The sequence below is a fragment of the Aquarana catesbeiana genome, linkage group LG01 (genome assembly GCF_042186555.1).
Source record: "Aquarana catesbeiana isolate 2022-GZ linkage group LG01, ASM4218655v1, whole genome shotgun sequence".
Lineage (NCBI taxonomy): Eukaryota > Metazoa > Chordata > Amphibia > Anura > Ranidae > Aquarana > Aquarana catesbeiana.
In genome coordinates this window covers 982,167,222-982,172,625 of record NC_133324.1, presented here as the reverse complement: position 1 = coordinate 982,172,625, position 5,404 = coordinate 982,167,222, and positions in this window count along the sequence as shown.

The following is a 5,404-nucleotide window of genomic DNA, read 5'->3' as shown; positions in this document are numbered from 1 at the left end:
GCACCAACAGTTTGCACAGCTCTTTACAATTCCGTCCTTCTTTATTATTATATGTCCGATATCACTGTGTGTAATGGTAATTCCTTCTCTTTTTTATGATACGGAAGGCTTATCATTTTGGGTCTTTATTTATTGCAATGCAACTTTTTATCTCAAAGACATGTTGTTCTGTCTTTCAGTATGTATATCAACTTTTTTAGTAAGGAATATTGAAACTATATTTAAAGATATTGCTTAGACATATGTCCAGAATTCATTTCAAGAACAGAAAACAGGCAAAAATGAAAAAAAAACCCTGCACCCCTAGAGCCCCCCGCCCCCCCGTGTTGGCCTTGGACTTCAGGCTGAAGCCCCTGGTCTTTTTGCCACCTAGCAATGCCCCTGAACAGGGGTGAGAATGGAGGAGGAGGAGGAATGAAACTGGGGGAGAAGGAGGAAGAGGAGCAGAAGTGGCACTGAAAGAGGAGGACTAAGAATGGAGGAGGACTGAGAATAGAGGAGGTTGAGTGAAAATAGAGGAGGAGGAGGAGGAGAACTAAGAATAAAGGAGGAGGAAGAGAATTAAGAATGGATGAGGAGGTAGAATGGAGGATGAGGAGTACGAATAGAGGTGGAGGAGGAGAGTTGTGGAGTTACCTTAGTCAGTGAGGCCTAACTTGAAGGCACATACTGGAGTATAAGAGATCAGACAAAACACCAAATATATGCTGAAAAAGTCTCTATTTATTACAGATTTGACATAAGTATATAAAAGAGAAAAGATGCAAGGTGTTCAGTCTTTGGTCATCTATCAGATGTTTGTGACGATTGATAAGATGCTGGTGACAATAAGGTGGTGGCGACGATCAGTGGTGATGTTTGGTAGCTTCTGGGTCTTTTGCTGGAATTTCTCGTTGTCTGGATATATTCTTCATTTCTACGTTGATGATGTAATGTCTGGAGACTTGGCACTGATGTTTGTTGCCCCGGGTTGTGACACTCGGAAGTAGTAAAAATAAGTAGAAAGAGCAGAGGTTAGCTTCAGTAACTATCTTATAAAGTCATCAGTACAAAAAAATCACCAGTGATTATTGTAAAGTCATACAAAGATATACGGTATCAAGGTAGACAAGTAAATACCACCATTGTAAGGCACACCTTTCCATGACAAGGAATGAGGATGGAGGAGGAATGAGAATGCAGATGGAGGAGTGAGAAAGAAGATGGAGAAAGAGGAGCAATTTGACTAGAAATGAATGAGGAGGAGAAGGAGTGAGAATGGAGATGAAAGATGTAACAATGGAGATGTGAGAATGGCGATGGAAGAGTGAGAATGAAGATGGGGAGGAGGAGGAGGAATTACAATACAGATGAAGGAGAAGGAGGAGGAAAGTATCGAGAATGGAGATGAAAGATGTAACAATGGAGATGTGAGAATGGCGATGGAAGAGTGAGAATGAACATGGGGAGGGAGAAGGATTTAGAACAGAGATGAAGGAGGTGGATAAGTATGGAGAAGGAAGAGCAAGAATGGAGATGGAAGAGTGAGAATGAAGATGGGGAGGAGGAGGAGGAATTACAATAGAGATGAAGGAGGAGGAGGAGGAGGAAAGTATCGAGAATGGAGATGGAAGAGTGGGAATGGAGATGGAAGAGTGAGAATGGAGAAGAGGAGTAGTGAGAAAGGAGATAAAGGATGAGGAGTGAAAATGAAGATGGAGATGTAGGAGGAAATAGAATAGAGATGGAGGAGGATAAATATTGAGAATGGAAATGATGGAAGAGGATACTATTTTTGGGGACCTTTGGAGGGGGGTCTGCAATCTTTTTTGTTAAATAGCAAAGGAAATGGCAATGTAACACAGTTTTCCTTTTGTGAATATTAGTCAAATTGATTTTTTTTAATTTGTGAATGTTACTCAAGACAGGCCCTCCATGCTGTTTGTTTTTTCTTTGTTTGTTTTTTTTAAACCCTTTGCCCATTAGCCCAGAAAATGGCCATGTTTAATTTGACAGATTCTGCTTCCATTGATTTCAATGGGGTTCAGGTTTGCCATCTGATCTTCTTTGAAGTTCCCCAAACCCTGTTTGAACATAACCCAGGGCAGTTTGGCTCAAACCTAATGCTGGGGTTGGTAATAAAAATAAATGACCCAAACAAAACAAAATAAATCTAAAACCTCCCACTCAAAACACTAAGACAAAACCTAAACTTTTTTTGGCTTAATTTAAAAGAAAACAAACTAGCTACTATTAACAAAATGTTAAGTAACATCACAAAATTAAAAAAGCATTCCTAAAATGAACTATTGGGTCTTTTTATATTGCAGTGAATACAAGGGGCTTACACTCCACTCTCCAAAGCCACAGATACTGCAATTTACTATAAAAGCATCAATAGAAAACTGTATACAGCATACAATATTCTAATACATATAAATGCTAGGATCCTTCGCGCTAAAGTGAGAAACAAGTGAATCTGGTGACAATCACAAAGTGTACAAATAAGAGCTTGAAGTGAAAGATTCATATGATGATATCTAAAAAGATTGCAGCGAAATAGGCAAGTGTACACATGGCACTCGAAAAAATGAATAGGGATAGAAGGATCTCGCGCATAAAATCTATCATATAAATAAATAAAATTCACATATAACACTAATGGTAAGTGGGTGTGAAAAAAAAAGCAAATCTTAGATAAAATGCATCAAGTGAAGTGACCGTGCTGAAAAATAATAATAATAAATCACAATAAATAGTCACATTCAAAAAAATAAAAATAAATAAATGTGCAAAAATGCAAAACATATGCCACAAAAGGTGCAAAAATGCAAACGATGTAGTGTAAAAAAACTACAATAATAGGATATATCAGGAAAAAACAGTTCTTAGAGATGACCATATAAAGTTCGTGAACCGTGGTGGTCATAGAAGAAATAAGTAAATATGAGTAGTGGTGATAATGATAATCTTCATAAAACAAATGACGGATCAACCAGGCTCTCTAAACTCTCACCTCAGAGATGGAAATCAAAGGCATCAATATATGTCTTTCTCTGTTGTAATAGAAGAAGCAATCCCCTCTGTTTACCATCGGGCACCTCAAGGATGGAAACAACTGGCAACAATGTATGTCTTTCTCTGTTGTATTACAGGCAGCGTTCCCCTCTGTTTATTGTCAGGCACCTATAAAAATAAACTGGGAATATTTCCACCTAGGCTGTGACAGCCCGGTGGGAGGAGGGGGAGGAGAGAGGAGGCCTCTGATGGTGTAGTATTTTAAAATTCAATTTATTAGGTAAAACGATAGGTGGTCTCTTACATAAAAACAAAGTAAATACACATGAAAGGAAGGAGCGGCGTCCGAGGCGCCTCCTTACGTGACTTCCGGTATAGTCAACTCTCTGCCACGCCCTACGCGTTACGTCACCGCTCGTGACTTCAACTGGGGCTCAACAGTTGAAGTCACGAGCGGTGACGTAACGCGTAGGGCGTGGCAGAGAGTTGACTATACCGGAAGTCACGTAAGGAGGCGCCTCGGACGCCGCTCCTTCCTTTCATGTGTATTTACTTTGTTTTTATGTAAGAGACCACCTATCGTTTTACCTAATAAATTGAATTTTAAAATACTACACCATCAGAGGCCTCCTCTCTCCTCCCCCTCCTCCCACCGGGCTGTCACAGCCTAGGTGGAAATATTCCCAGTTTATTTTTATAGGTGCCTGACAATAAACAGAGGGGAACGCTGCCTGTAATACAACAGAGAAAGACATACATTGTTGCCAGTTGTTTCCATCCTTGAGGTGCCCGATGGTAAACAGAGGGGATTGCTTCTTCTATTACAACAGAGAAAGACATATATTGATGCCTTTGATTTCCATCTCTGAGGTGAGAGTTTAGAGAGCCTGGTTGATCCGTCATTTGTTTTATGAAGATTATCATTATCACCACTACTCATATTTACTTATTTCTTCTATGACCACCACGGTTCACGAACTTTATATGGTCATCTCTAAGAACTGTTTTTTCCTGATATATCCTATTATTGTAGTTTTTTTACACTACATCGTTTGCATTTTTGCACCTTTTGTGGCATATGTTTTGCATTTTTGCACATTTATTTATTTTTATTTTTTTGAATGTGACTATTTATTGTGATTTATTATTATTATTTTTCAGCACGGTCACTTCACTTGATGCATTTTATCTAAGATTTGCTTTTTTTTTCACACCCACTTACCATTAGTGTTATATGTGAATTTTATTTATTTATATGATAGATTTTATGCGCGAGATCCTTCTATCCCTATTCTAATACATATAACACTGAATACAGTTTAAAGCACCATACTGAAAGCACACAACACTAACCCGTCTTTCCCTTTAAAGTAGTTGTAAACCCACTAAAAAACATAAAACAAAAACCTGCAAGACAAAGACATAATGAGCTAGTATGCATAGCATACAAGCTCATTATGAAATACTCACCTTAGATGGAAGCCCCGGAAGCGGTCCCAGTACACAGCTCCGGCCGGTGACATCGCTCCAGGAGTTATTTCCAGGTATCGCACGGGCTCTGGCGCTGTGATTGGCCTAAGCCACAATGACGTCACTCCCGCACATGCACGTGGGAGCCGCCAGTAACGGCACACTAGCTGAAGCAACGGCACAAACGTGCCATTGTTTCAATGCTCATGTGCCGATGATGTCGGCACATGCTGATACTGGGGATAACTCCTAAACTGTGCAGGTTTAGGAGATATCCAGGGTAGCTACAGGTAAGCCTTATTCTAGGCCTTATTATAGGCTTACCTGTAGTACAAAGTGGATTGTAAGGGTTTACAATCACTTTAACAAATGTCAGTTGTCCTTCACTCACACTAAATTCACCAACACACTGACAAAAGGGTGCTGCAAAGTCAGCCCTTACAGTGTGTGGGCTGAAATTATTCTGTGATCCAACATTGGCTGGAATCTTGCACCTGACTAGAGGTCAAGTATATGACCTTAGCCAGTGTTAGCTAAAGAAATGCATTGGGGGACATTTTGGTGGGAGGAATTCCAGCCAAATATCCTTAAACTTCAGATCTTCTATAAAACAGCCAAACCGAGAATGTTCAATTTGAACTTATGCTCGGACCTAACGTTTGACTATACCCTACCTATCATATAGAGTTTTGCCTACACTATGATTTTTTTTTTTTTTTTCCTGAAACATATCACTTCCAGGGCCATCTTACAGTTTTATGATGCTTTGATCCATAATTCCTAAAAAAACAATACTGTAGATAAGCAATCACGTGAGCAAAAAAATCAACAGTGTTCTACGATTTCTACGTTCTTACCTTCCAACTATGTCACTTTTACAAATCCCCAGCGTTCATTCAGCAATTTGGTCCCTTGATTACCAGGTGATCAAAATTTT